The following is a 15,873-nucleotide window of genomic DNA, read 5'->3' on the forward strand; positions in this document are numbered from 1 at the left end:
TAAGCCAGGATCAGAAACACAAAAGCCACATGTCTTCTCTTATATGTGGAAGATAGATCCAAAAGTAAACATACACACAAAACAGGCATGATCATATACAAGCTCAGGTGTAGAACATATCTGTAACAGTGGAACTACTCTGTGGAACTCAGTTCCCCTTCAGGCTGGGGAACTGTTAGTCTCTGATCATTGTCTGTCAGCCTTGTCACTGGAGTGTGAATTGGCATTGGTAGAAATGTTCTAAGTGGCTAGGAAGTTAGTGTTTTTATTGTCTGATCAAATTTCTCAGATGGCTTCACCAGGAAATTGGCACATTAAGAATATACCTAACTTAGAGAAAGTATTCAGAATTCAGAATCAACAACTGAATAGATAGCTTTAACATTTTTTTTCTTTCTATGCTTGTCCTCTATTTTCATGCTGTGAGTACAAGGATTATTTTATATCCAATCAAATTGCCTATTCTTCCTCCATTATCCTTCTGCATCTTCCCCTTTCCATCAGACTTTGCTCTCAGGACCAAGAATTCATCTGGACATAGCTCAGATATTTGTAGCAGTGAGTGCAGATGGCAAAGCCTGAGGAACTCCAAGCAAGGGATATATTGTTATTTCTAGTGCACTGTACTCACAGTCTCCTCTTCATTACACACATTTTCCTCTGAAGATCCTGGGAAGATCTGTATTATTCTCTGTATTAATTTGACTCCTTGAAAATATTTAATATTATACACTCTGACTTCTTCGAAGCATTTTTCTTGCTTAATTGTCCTTTTGACCTTATGCCGCTCTGAGTTCAGTAAGAGTATTCAAGCAAAACATTCATGGACATGTTTTCCATTTTCATGCTGGTGGGCAGTTCCATGGCCATGGTGGCAGTAACACCTGCCCAGACTGCTTTAGGCCTTTCTAGGGAACCCAAGCAGGCTGGGGAACTGCTGGTCTCTGATCGTTGTCTGTCAGCCTTGTCACTGGAGTGTGAATTGACATTGGTAGAAATTTTCTTTTACACAGGAAGTAGCTATTCAAAAAGGGAATGAGAAGAAGTCTTCACATCAGCCATTTCATGGATTTTTTAAGGGACAGTGACTTCACTAGGAGGCTGGTAACCTATTATATGAAGCTCATAACCACCAAGTTTTCCACTGGCAAATTAGCAAGGGGGTTTTCTCAGTCATTAACTGCATGACTGGTTGTCTGAGAGTGCAAACTGCTTTGGACTGATTATTAGGGACAGTTTAGTTAAGCTGTTACACAGCATATCTCTACATCTCCACTCTGATGTCAAATGTGAACATTTTATTTAAAAAATGGCTTCCATACAAAGGAACTGACTTCACATAAAAATATAGTAGTACTTCATTGTTTAACTGCTAAGCCATCTTTGTATATTATACATGGAATTATTTTTAAAATAAAGAAAAAGAAACCTAGCAATTAAACAAAACATATTAATTTCCAGAAGGGCAATCAGGAAACTTTGCTTTTTCGGGGCTTGAACTCAGGGCCTCCCACTTACTAGGCAGCTGCTCTTCCACTTGAGCCGTACCTCCAGACCTTTTTTGCTTTTGTTATTTTTCAAGTAGGATATTGCATTTTTGTCCAAGATTGGTCAGTCTCAGACTTATCCTCCCTACCTACAGGCTCTCATGTAGCAGGGACCACAGGTGCATGATACAATGCCCACCTTACTGATTGAGATGGGGTCTCCATTACTTTTTGCTCAGACTGCCTTAGAATTATGGTTGTCCCTATCTCTTCCTCCCAAGTAGCTGGAATTACAGGCTTGAGCCACCATACCCAGCCTGATTTTTTTTAATTGTACAAAATAATGGGTTTCATTATGACATTTCCATACATGTATACAATGTACTTCAATCACATTCAACCCCTGTCACCCTTTCCTGTTCCCATCTCCCTCCTACTAGCCCTTCTAAATAGTCCCCCTTTTATAATCTTTTTTTGTTTTAGATCTAGATTCTGCATAGGAGACAGAAACTTATTTCACTTAAGATAATAATCTCTACTTCTATCCATTTTCCTTTGAATGACATTATTTCATTCTTCCTTGTGGCTGAATGATACTCCATTGTGTACATATGCCACATTTTCTTTATACATTTATCTGTTGATGGACACCTAGACTGATTCCATAGCTTGGTTACTGTGCACAGTGCTGCAGTGAATGTGGGTGTGGCAGGTGTTTCTTTTGTATGCTGACTTTGATTCCTTTGGATATATATCCAGGAGTGGTATAGCAGGATCATCTGGAAGTTCTATTTTTAGATTTTGGGGGAACTTCCATACTAATTTCCATAGTGGTTGCACTAATTTACCCTGTATACGGGTTTTCTCTCTTCAATCCTCACCAGCATTTGTTGTTGTTTGTTTTCTTGATGATTGCCATTTTGACTGGGGTGAGATGGAATCTCAATGTCATTTTGATTTGCATTTTCTTCATGACTAAGGATCAAAAGGAAACTTGGAATGACAAAATCTTAAGACACTAAAACTTAATGATTCATGTTTTTCATTTATACCCATTATCTATTAGTGATAGAAAGCAGATAGACTTTTAGTTTTATTAAGTTCCCTGTACAATACAACCATGATTGCCTGCACCCGAGTGGTCTCCATGTCTCTCCTCCCATTAGTGTATATACCAGTGGTGATGGAAGAGGCATAGATTTGAGAAGTGGCGTAATTTCAGTTCAGTCAGCCTTCTGTATCCGCAGGTTAATGAGCTGCTGAATGAAAACATTTGTACTGAACGTGTACAGAGCATTTTTCCTTGTCATTATTCCCTAAATAATACAGTTTAACAATTACATATACAACATGACATTGTATTAGGCATTCTAATTAATCTAGAGATGACTTAAAACAGAGGAGGATGTGAGTAGGTTATAAGCAAAAATTAGATCATTTTAAATAAGCAACTTGAGCATCTATGAATTTGGTATCTGTGGGGTCCTACAATCAGTCCTCAAAGGATGAAGATGGACAACTATATGCCTTTCTTTTTCAGGTATGGATGGTTCCTGATACATTGTTTAAAAAAATAACTGAACCCTTTTGAAGAAATACTTGGAGTGCTCCCCCATTTTGGAGCTTGTTCTGTAGAAACTGGTTGGTATCCATGAATCTGATTCAGCTCCTCATCTCTGAGGATTCTTCTGTCACTAGCAGCTCACATTGACGCTCCATTAATTTTTCTCTTTTTTATCTCCCATCTTTTTTCTGACCTTCAGCATCTCTTCATTTTTGTACTCCCACCATTCCCCTTTTTTTCTGTGTCCTTCCAAGGGTTCATGTATAGAAGTCTGTTCAGAGCCAGTCATCCATCATTCTGTTATACCCTCACTGTCCTCTTTTGCAACAGACACATACTGGGCTCCTTGTCTGTGGCTGTTGTAATGTTAAGCCTTAGATATTTACTTTCTGCTCAATTTTTCCCAATCGTCTTGAAGAGTAACTTTAATTAACCCAATTTAAGGACTGGAAACCAGGAGCAGAGCAAGTAGCAAACTTCTCAAAGTCAAAACAACCAGGAAGTATTAGAACTTGGATTGGAATTCAGATTTATGTGATTCCAGTGACCAATCTTTTAAGTTCATAGGTTTGTAAATCACTTTGCCTGCAGTCTAATAATGTATTCATATTATGTATTATATTGTCCCTAGTCATGCTGTTGAGTATTTCGTGTATATATTGTTTGTAATTCTCATAGCACCTGCTTGCAGTAGATGTAAGAACTGTGTTAGAGAAACCAGGTTACACAGGAAGGAAGTGAGAATGATTCAGAGCTTTGCTCTGGAGTCATCTGCCACTAAATGCTAAACTTTGGGCCACTTTTCCAGGGTAAATTTCATGTAAAGAACAAGCACACCCATGTGCAACCTTGACTGCTGTCATCAGAAATAAAGGGCAAATTACAACTGAAAATTTATAAATTGTGTGTGTGTGTTTTTACAAACACTTGTCCTTTCTGTTTGAGCTTATTTCAAGAACAGTGTAAGCTATGTCCAAAATTCTCAGTTTATTTTGTGACTTTGACTAGATCTGGCTTGCTAGAGGATGAACAAGCAAGACTGTCACAGCCAAGAACATTTGAATCTCAACGGTGAGTTATTCAATTCAGTCTTTTGCCAAATGGTCTTCCCCTATCTGAAAACCTGGCCTGGTGTTTCTATCCACATTAAAATAAAACTAGATGTTGACATGATATTTTTAGTAAATGCTGTTATCCTGTGTTGGAAAGGAAGCATTTATATATTTGTAAATGATGAATTTTGAGCCATGGTTGTATAACTATAAACATTGTAGCAATAACAAGTGCTTTGGGGGTGCTAAATCTCATTGATTTCTTTTACACAAAAAAGTGCTAGGCAGAGGCATAGAAAAATATCACATTACATCCTAAAACTTTCAGAAATCAAATGTGATAAACGTGCTATCTGTGGATTTCTTTGAAAAGCAATTTACTTTGTAAATAGAATTAAAATCTGAATGGTCACAGACACTTTTTAATACAGAAAATTCTTGACACTATTCTAGATTTTGCCCCAAAAGTTATTTTTATACAAGGCAGCTGAATAGTTTAAAATCCTTTACATCAAGTTGTGTTGGTTTTAAATTATGGATGGACTCAAAACATGGTTCATTTATATATATTTGCTTTTAGTGGAGAGCTGAACAGAACAGTTGGAAGCCTGTCAAAATGCTTCATCAGATAGTAGTCACCCACAGTAGAGGATGCTTGGGTTTTCAAAACATGGTAAAGGGGTAAAGTCTCACATAGAACTAGAAAGGTTCAGCTGCCCAAGGCTGACACCCACACAGTTCATTATAGCTCTTTTTGTTGATACCCAGTCCATTTATGGGCAAGCCATCTCAGGGCTCATGGGAAGTCATCACACATTATTGAGTCTCAAGGTTGGAGATTTTCCCAGAACCCCTCTAGACACATCTGGCTTTGAATCCTGGCTCTGCTTGTTACCAGTTTTCTTGATTGGGCAAGTCACTTATCTCCCTAACCCTATGTCTTCCCCAGTTAAAGGGGGATTAAGAATCCTTGCTTAATTATTAAAAGATTAGCTATTTAGCACAGTGCTAGACATGTAGCAAATGCTCAGTAATTGATAGGTATTGTTACTGGCCAGAGTCAGAATATATATCTCCTCCAACCCAGAGAGTTGCAATATTATTAAATATTTCAAGAGTTTCCACTAATTTCTAGGTTGCTCATTTCCTTTTCTATCTTATGCTGAAATTTGTTTTCTTCTGGCATATGAAAAACCTAAAACAAGTTTTTAATGCTGGGACAGAACCTCAAAGACTAATTCCTTCTTATAAGTAAAAACTTAAGGCATTCCCTGCATGGGTTTTTTAGATACCCACAAGCAATCAGTTAAGAGTTGAACCAAGAAAATTCTCAGGTCTGGACAGTATCCTTTGCTTGTGACACGCACTATGGTGGAGGTGTGTGAGAAATAAACGTAGTTGTCTAGACACTGACCCTGTGCCAGCCTGGGTGCTCAGGTATGCTGTGATGCACACACAAAAATAAAATAGGATAGTTTTTCACTCTGCTAGGCTAGCTAGAAAATGTTATCCATTTTCATATCACTTAGTTTATCATATCGTTATTATTTTAAGGAATAGTGACGTTCATTCTGTGCCCTCCCTGTGTGTTTGGAGTCCTCTCTCATTTACCCAGAGAGCTCATCAGCTTCTTAGTTCCAAGTTACCTAGGCCTTTGGAGAAACCATGAACCATTTTTTCTTGGTCTGTTGTCTTGTCCCACCATGTTCCCCAGTCCTTCTTGCATCCCAGACAGGTTGAAGGCACAGGGCTGGGATGCTTCCATAAAACTGGTTGACAAACATTTCAGTGGATCCAAACACTAGATTTAATTCCCAATCATGAGTTTATAACTCCTCAGGCACCAGGCAAACAGGCATTTGGAGAATCCCTTCCTTAATGTAGATCCCATAGTTGTAGTACCATGATGACAACCATTCCTTAAACTTCAAGGAAGGTCAGTGAAACATTAAATAAAATTGCCAAGGGATTTAGAATTCTTCTTAATGAAAGCCAATTACTGGTTATATTTGCCTGAGACTATTGGGATATTGAAGAGTAAACTTTTAGTAAAAAATGCTTATATTTTGACTTTTCTGTTTTTTTTTTTCTAGCCAGAGCTTTCTTTCTCTTCATAGACAGGTAAAGACTGAAGAAAAGGAAAGACTTGTCATCCTGACATTGGAATTAGAATTTGAAAGACTTGAAGTCCTGTGCTTAAAATCTAGAGTAGGTTTTTAATAATATTATTATTATTTTCTTAGTGAGAGCTTTTACTTCTTTGTTCTGTCTGAAGTGGTGTACTTGAGAATAGACTCAAGAGTTCTCTCTCTGAGAAGTTGGTAGAGCTCTTCAAGAAAGAGTTCTGAACTATAATTGATAGAGATAATATATTTTGCCTACAATATTCATGAAAACAAACTCACTTAACACTTGTATTATTTTATGAAGTCATAAGGCAGGAAGATAAAAAAGGAAAAGGAAAGGTTTAGAAATACCCTAATTCAGTAGTATTCAAAGTCCCCAGCATTGCTTTTGAAAACAGTCACATTTTGGTATCTATACACAATGGAATTTTATGCAGCCATGAAGAAGAACGAAATGTTATCATTCGCTGGTAAATGGATGGAATTGGAGAACATCATTCTGAGTGAGGTTAGCCTGGCTCAAAAAACCAAAAATCGTATGTTCTCCCTCATATGTGGACATTAGATCAAGGGCAAACACAACAAGGGGATTGGACTATGAGCACATGATAAAAGCGAGAGCACACAAGGGAGGGGTGAGGATAGGTAAGACACCTAAAAAACTAGCTAGCATTTGTTGCCCTTAATGCAGAGAAACCAAAGCAGATACCTTAAAGCAACTGAGGCCAATAGGAAAAGGGGACCAGGAACTAGAGAAAAGGTTAGATTAAAAAGAATTAACCTAGAAGGTAACACCCACGCACAGGAAATCAATGTGAGTCAATGCCCTGTATAGCTATCCTTATCTCAACCAGCAAAAACCCTTGTTCCTTCCTATTATTGCTTATACTCTCTCTACAACAAAATTAGAAGTAAGGGCAAAATAGTTTCTGCTGGGTATTGAGGTGGGGGAGAGGGAGGGGACGGAGTGGGTGGTAAGGGAGGGGGTGGGGGCAGGGGGGAGAAATGAACCAAGCCTTGTATACACATATGAATAATAAAAGAAAAAGAAAAATGAAAAAAAAAAAAAAGAAAACAGTCACATTTTTAGGCATGTGAACATTTTTGTCCTAAGTTTAAATAAATACATAGTATAATTTCTAGTGTTGCATAAAATAAAATATTGTATGTCTCCAATAGAATATAAATGCTACAGGCATTTATACTCAACCTTCATTAAAATATGCATGAATAAACTTTTTAGCAATTAGATAATTTACAACATCTGTATTTTTCCTTCAAATAACATTTCCATTCTAATTCCACATAGAATTTTATCGAAATGTAATGTTACTTCATTTTTCAGTGTGTATGAATTATACAAAATAGTAGGTTTCATTATGGAATTCTCAAACATGTGTATAAGGTATTTTGATTGTACTTACTGCTCCCCACCCATTATGCACACATATTTCCCCTCCCTTTCTCAATGGTTTCCTTCCTATCTCTAATAGTCCCCCTTCTATTTTCATGTCTTTTTAAAAAATTCCATATATAAAAGAAAACATAAGATATTTGTATATCTGAAAAACTGTTTTGCTAAAGAGCATGATTCCCTTCTTCTTAATGACTGAATAATATTCCATAAACCACATTTTCCTTATCTATTCATTTTGCTGACCAGCTCCTATGCTGATTCCATGACTTGGCTATTGTGAATAGTGCAGCGATAAACATGGGTGTGCAGGCGTCTCTATAGTAAGCTGATGTTTACTCCTTTAGATATATACCCAGAAGTATAGATACACAGTGGTATAGATGGATCTTATGGTAGCTCTCTTTTTTTTTGATACTGATTTCCATAGTGACTGTACAAATTTACATTTCCACCAACAATGTATAAGGGTTCCTTTTTCCCAGCATCCTTACTAACATTTGTTGTTTTTATAGCTATTCTGACTATACTGAGGTGGAATCACAATGTGATTTTTATTTGCAACTTCCTGATGGCTAAAGAGGTTGAACATGTTTTCGTGTGTTTATTGGCCATTTGTATTTGTTCTTTGAAACTTGTGTTCTTTTGCTGATTTATTAATTGGATTATTTGTCCTTTAGATGTTTACTTTTTGAGATTATTATATATATATGAATATTAATCCCCTGTGAGATGAAGATTTTTTCCCATTCTATAGACGGCCTATTACTCTGTTCATTGTTTCCTCTGCTGTGTAGAAGCTCTTTAATTTTGTGCAACACAATTTATTAAATCCTGTTATTATTTCCTAATAATAACATCTATCCAGAAAGTCCTTGTCCATGTCTAGGTCTTGAAGTGTTTCCCTAGGTTGCCCTATCAGGTTTTACATTAGGGTCTTTAATCCTATTTGTGTTGATTTTTATACAAGTTGGGAAATAGGGATCTAATTCCAGTTTTCTACGATGTGGATATCCATTTTCTCAGCATCACTTATTAAAGATGCCATCTTTTCTCCAATGTATTTTTTGGCATCTTTGTCAGAAATCAGATGTAGCTGTGTGGGCTTATTTCTGGGTCCTCTATTCTATTGGTCTACATGTCTGTTTTCATGTCAGTACAGTGTTTTTGTTGCTGGGCTCTATAGTATAGTTTGATTTTGGATGTTGTGATACCTTCAGCATTATTGGTTTTTTTCCTAAGACAGTTTTGTCTATTCGAGATCTTTTGTGCTCCCATATGAATTTTAGGATTCATTTTAGGATTGAATTTTAGGATTGATTTTTCTAGCTATGTGAAGAATGTTTTTGGAACTTTTATGGGGATTGCATTGAATCTATAAATAGCTTTTAGTAATATGGCAATTTTTATAACAATCCTTCAGATCCATGTAGTTGGAATGTCTTTCCACCTTCTGATGTCTTCTTTAGTTTTTTTCTTCAGTGTTTCATAATTTTCACTGCTTCATAATTTTTATTATAGCGGTCCTTTGCATCTTTGGTTAGGTTTACCACTAGTATTTTATTTTTGGTGGGGGTCTTGTGATGGGATTGTTTTCATGGTTTCTTTCTTATGAGATTGTTGGTGGTATGTAGGAAAAAAAAAACCCTCTTGATTTTTATGCCTTCATTTTGTATCCTCTACTTTGCTAAAAGTGTTTATCCTACCTAAGAGTTTCTTGGTGGAGTCACATAGTCTTTTAAGTATTGGATCTTATCATCTGTAAGTATTTGGCTTGGGGTTTTCTTTGTTGGAAACCTTATTTATTACCGCTTTGATCTCGTTATTATTGATCCATTTAGTTTTTTAAAATATCTTCTTGGTTCAATTTTGGTAGGTCATATGAGTCTAAAGTTTTGAATATATTGGCATATAAGTTTTCAATATATCTTCTAATGATCTTGATTTTAGTGGTATCTATAGTAATATCACCTTTTTGCCTGATTAATCTGCATTTTCTCTTTCTTTTGATTCATTCAGCTAACAGTTTGTCAATCATTTTTATCCTTTCAAAGAAACAACTCTTCTTTCATTTACCCTTTGTATTGCTTTGATAGTCTCCAATTCATCGATCTATATTCTGATCTTTATTATTTCTCTCATTTTTCTAATTTTGAGATTGAACTGTTCTTGTTTTTCTAAGACCTTTCTACATCATTAGGTTGTTTACTTGAGATTGCTCTGCCTTTTAATGTAGGCATTTATAACCATAAATTTCCCTCTCAGAAGCACTTTCACTGTATCCCACAAGTTTTTGAAGGTGGTGCTTTAATTTTTATTTGACTGTAAGAATCTTAAATTTTAAATTAATTTAAAATTATTTTCCTGTTTTCTTTGATGATTCTCTGATCATTCAAAAATGTATTGCTCATTTTTCATGCATAGTTTGTGTCATTTCTATTGCTGTTGATATCCTTTATGAGCAGATAAAATATACAAAGTTATTTCAATTTTATTCTATTTGTTTAAGACTTTCATTGTGACCAAAAATATGATCTGTTTTGGATAAAAACTTCATGAACTACCAATAGGAATGTGTATTCTGCAGATGTTGGTGGGATATTCTGAAGATTTCTGTTAAATCATTTTGATCTAATCTGAAGTTTTTTTGTTGCTATTGTTGTTTTTGTCTGGATGACGTACTTATCTGTGAGAGTGTTGTGTTAACATTATCCACCATTATAGTGTTGGAGCTTATCTGTGCTTTTAGATGCAGTAGTATTTCTTTTCTGAAATTGGGTATGCTGATATTTGGTGTGTATATGATATCCTCTTTAGGAATTGCTCCCTTTTTTTTTTTTCCATTTTTCTTTTATTATTCATATGTGCATACAAGGCTTGGTTCATTGCTCCCCCCTGCCCCCACCCCCTCCCTTACCACCCACTCCACCCCTTCCCGCTCCCCCCCCTCAATACCCAGCAGAAACTATTTTGCCCTTATCTCTAATTTTGTTGTAGAGAGAGTATAAGCAATAATAGGAAGGAACAAGGGGTTTTGCTGGTTGAGATAAGGATAGCTATACAGGGCATTGACTCACATTGATTTCCTGTGCATGGGTGTTACCTTCTAGGTTAATTCTTTTTGATCTAACCTTTTCTCTAGTTCCTGGTCCCCTTCTCCTATTGGCCTCAGTTGCTTTAAGGTATCTGCTTTAGTTTCTCTGCATTAAGGGCAACAAATGCTAGCTAGTTTTTTAGGTGTCTTACCTATCCTCACCCCTCCCTTGTGTGCTCTCGCTTTTATCATGTGCTCATAGTCCAATCCCCTTGTTGTGTTTGCCCTTGATCTAATGTCCACATATGAGGGAGAATATACGATTTTTGGTCTTTTGGGCCAGGCTAACCTCACTCGGAATGATGTTCTCCAGTTCCATCCATTTACCAGCGAATGATAACATTTCGTTCTTCTTCATGGCTGCATAGAATTCCATTGTGTATAGATACCACATTTTCTTAATCCATTCGTCTGTGCTGGGGCATCTTGGCTGTTTCCATAACTTGGCTATTGTGAATAGTGCCGCAATAAACATGGATGTGCAGGTGCCTCTGGAGTAACAGTCTTTTGGGTATATCCCCAAAAGTGGTATTGCTGGATCAAATGGTAGATCGATGTCCAGCTTTTTAAGTAGCCTCCAAATTTTTTTCCAGAGTGGTTGTACTAGTCTACATTCCCACCAACAGTGTAAGAGGGTTCCTTTTTCCCTGCATCCTCGCCAACACCTGTTGTTGGTGGTGTTGCTGATGATGGCTATTCTAACAGGGGTGAGGTGGAATCTTAGTGTGGTTTTAATTTGCATTTCCTTTATTGCTAGAGATGGTGAGCATTTTTTCATGTGTTTTCTGGCCATTTGAATTTCTTCTTTTGAGAAAGTTCTGTTTAGTTCACATGCCCATTTCTTTATTGGTTCATTAGTTTTGGGAGAATTTAGTTTTTTAAGTTCCCTGTATATTCTGGTTATCAGTCCTTTGTCTGATGTATAATTGGCAAATATTTTCTCCCACTCTGTGGGTGTTCTCTTCAGTTTAGAGACCATTTCTTTTGATGAACAGAAGCTTTTTAGTTTTATGAGGTCCCATTTATCTATGCTATCTCTTAGTTGCTGTGCTGCTGGGGTTTCATTGAGAAAGTTCTTACCTATACCTACTAACTCCAGAGTATTTCCTACTCTTTCTTGTATCAACTTAAGAGTTTGGGGTCTGATATTAAGATCCTTGATCCATCTTGACTTAATCTTGGTGCAGGGTGATATACATGGATCTAGTTTCAGTTTTTTGCAGACTGCTAACCAGTTTTCCCAGCAGTTTTTGTTGAAGAGGCTGCTATTTCTCCATCGTATATTTTTAGCTCCTTTGTCAAAGATAAGTTGCTCATAGTTGTGTGGCTTCATATCTGGATCCTCTATTCTGTTCCACTGGTCTTCATGTCTGTTTTTGTGCCAGTACCATGCTGTTTTTATTGTTATTGCTTTGTAATATAGTTTGAAGTCAGGTATTGTGATACCTCCTGCATTGTTCTTTTGACTGAGTATTGCCTTGGCTATTCGTGGCCTCTTGTGTTTCCATATAAATTTCACAGTAGATTTTTCAATCTCTTTAATGAATGTCATTGGAATTTTGATGGGAATTGCATTAAACATGTAGTTTGGGGAGTATCGACATTTTTACTATGTTGATTCTACCAATCCACGAGCATGGGAGATCTCTCCACTTTCTATAGTCTTCCTCAATCTCTTTCTTCAGAAGTGTATAGTTTTCCTTGTAGAGGTCTTTCACATCTTTTGTTAGGTTTACACCTAGGTATTTGATTTTGTTTGAGGCTATTGTAAATGGAATTGTTTTCATACATTCTTTTTCCATTTGCTCATTGTTAGTGTATAGAAATGCTAATGATTTTTCTATGTTGATTTTATATCCTGCTACCTTGCTATAGCTATTGATGATGTCTAGAAGCTTCTGAGTAGAGTTTTTTTGGGTCTTTAAGGTATAGGATCATGTCGTCTGCAAATAGGGATATTTTGACAGTTTCTTTACCTATTTGTAGGAATTGCTCCCTTTATCAATATGAAGTGACTATCTTTGTGTTTCTGACTAATTTAGATTTGAAGTCTACTTTGTCAGATATGAGAACAATTACTCCTGCTTGCTTTCAGGTTCCATTTGCATGGACTAGCTTTTTTTATCTTTTCAGTTTAAGTCTGTGTTTGCTTTTGACAGTGAAGTACATTTCTTGTAGGCAACCAACAGTTTGGTCTTGTTTTTAAATCTAATCCACCACTCTGTTTTTTTAATTGGAGAATTGAGACCTTTAACATTCAGAGTTATTTTTGAAAGTTATGTATGTATTACTATCATTTTCTTCCCTAATCCTCATTTGCTTATCTGCTTTTCTAATGAGGATTACCATTACTGTATTTTCATGGCTGTGTCTATCTCCCTCTTATTATTTGGGATTCCTTTAAGTATATTTGGCAATGTTTGCTTAGCTGTCATGACTTCTTTTTAGTTTATGTCTGTTATGGAAGGTCTGTATTTCTTCTTCTATTTTGAAAGATAACTTTGCTAGATACCATAATCTAGGTTGACAGCTATTTTATTTGGGGGCTTTAAGTACATCATTCCATGTTCTCCTGGATTTTAGTGTTTCTGTTTAGAAATTTGTTATACTGATGGGTTTGCCTTTATTTGTAAGATGGTGGTTTTCTCTTGCAGGTATTAATATTCTTTCTTTGTTCTGTACTCTTGTTTTTTTTTAAACTATAATATGTGAAGAGGTTCTTTCTGGTCATGTCTGTTGGGTATTCATCTCTTTCCCATTATTGGGGAAAATCTCTGCTATTATTTTATTGAATATATTTTCTATGCCTTTAGCTTGTAACTCTTACTTTTTGTTCTTCTATGACCCATAAGTTTGGTCTTTTAATGATGCTCAAAAGGTCTGGTGTGTTCTATTTATACTGTCTTATTTTTCTTATCACTGAATGTTCCAAGTAATCTCCCTTGACTCCAAGCCCTGATAATCTGCCTTTCACTGGATCCAGTGTATTGGTGAGGCTTTGAATTGAGCTTTTAAAATTATTACTTGGCTTCGTTGGACTTTGCATTTCCAAAATTCAATTTTTTTCAGAATCTTTCTTTATTGAATTCCTCTTTTATAACTCACATTGTCTTCTTTAGTTCATTCAGCTGTTTATTTGCATTCTTTGAATTTATTCAGGTGGTTTTGTCCTCTTTGAATTAATTTACCATTTGTCTGATCATTCTTTTGAAGTCTGTTCAGAATTTCATCCACTTTGCTATCATTAGAATCAGTTATTATGGAATTGTTGACATTTGGAGGAATCATGTTTCATATTTCTTGTGTTTCTGAGTTGGGATTTGTACAACTGAGGCCAAGTCATTGGGTGGAAATTTCTTTCGGTGGAAGGATTCACCAAGGTTTGGACAGGACTAGGTAATGACAGAGTTGAAGTGCAGTTTGTCACAATTCAGTAGCTATAAACCTGCCCAACATGCTTATGGCAATGAGTCTGATCTCTAGCTCAGAGATAAAAAAAAACTAACTGCAGTAATAACCACAGTGTATGGACAGACCAGCTATGGAAACACAGTAAGAACCAAATCAAAACAATTGTCATCAGAACTCCAATAACATTAGAGGACAAAAGGAACAAGGGTAACATTGCATGAAACAAGAAGGTATTAGTCAATAAGGATAGGAATGGGAAAAATAATACTAAAGCATGACACTAGAAAAAAGAGGAAAAATAAAAGAGAAGAGGGAAATTAAATAGAAGGGAGGAATGAGAAAGAAGAAGATACACAAGATCCAGATAAAGATAAAAGAAAAAAAATCCAAGAAAAACCCTAAATAATGAAAATAAAGGAAAAATTTAAAGGGGGATAAAAGATTAGAAAGAAGAAACAAGAGAGAGAGAGAAAGAAAGAATTGAAAAAAGAGAGAGAATTTTTAAATGAGGGTAGAAGAGGGAGGAAAAAAGAGTGTTAAAACTTAAATATTAAAAGTGGTGGTGGGGGAGGGGTGGCTCATGCTTACTTTCCCATCACTTGGGACGTATGGCCAGCCTGTGCCTTGTGGTGAGAGCTTGTCTAGAAAAGCAAAACAGGGCAGGACAAAACAAAATAAATAAGTTGAGTGTCAAAGATAATATCCAATAAATGAGAATGAAATATGAAAGGCAAGAAATTATCTAAAAATAGAATTTATATGTAAATATTTAAACTGACCAGTCTGATCTAAAAAGTTTCTATATAAAAACAATGAAGTAAAAAATATAATAACAAAAAAGGGGGAATAAAATAAAAATTAAAAAAGATTTTTAAAAAGAAGACAGGTTTCCAGTTCTCTGTGTTTAATCATGTGGGAAGCAGTAAAAGATCTTGACCTATGCAAAAACACCTCTGTAGCTCTTTCTGTGGCCATTTGGCTAGGCACCACCTGGAGAGGAGTAGAGTCCTGTGCTGTCTGGCTCCCTCTGTTTCCTTTGTGGTGTTCACCTACTAACAGAAGGTGTGGTTTGTGGGCAGAGTCAGGTGTAATTACTCTGGGCTGCTATGCATCTCAGGACTGAATGTGGTAGACTGCAAGTTTTCCAAAGATGGTCTCAGCCTCCAGCACCTTCAAAGGTTTGGTAAGGGGATGAGGAAGCCTTATGGTGATACAGCAATCAGTGCCACAGCAGAATATTTGTGAGTTCCAGCCTCTATAGCTCCAACTTACCTTACTTACCTCCTGCAGGTAATCACTTGAACTGCTGTTCTCCCCTCCACAAGATCTGACGCTCCTGGTTAATGCTATCCTGATTAACATTTCAAACATTTCCCACCGAATGGAGCTCTCAGCTTCTCTGACTCAAAGTCTTTCTCCTATAGTGAGTCCACTTCTTCAAGGTTGCTGGAGCATCTATAACCCTTGCTTTGGATTCCCAGAGATAGGACCATGCAGGGAATTTTGACTCGGAGGCAGATCCGGGTAAGACCTCTCAAAATGGCTTCCTGCCACTGTACTGTGACCAAATACAGGAAGAAGAGAGAGCTTTTCCAGTTTCTCTGTGCTCTGCAGACTCCAGGGCCCATGTGTGGATAAATCACAATTGTGGTTGGTATTAATTGTGTTTTCTGAGGCTCTCATTCTTTCTTTCACCTCAGTCTCTGCTTCTGTCCATGTGTGTTC

This window comes from Castor canadensis, chromosome 16 (assembly GCF_047511655.1).
Source record: "Castor canadensis chromosome 16, mCasCan1.hap1v2, whole genome shotgun sequence".
NCBI lineage: Eukaryota > Metazoa > Chordata > Mammalia > Rodentia > Castoridae > Castor > Castor canadensis.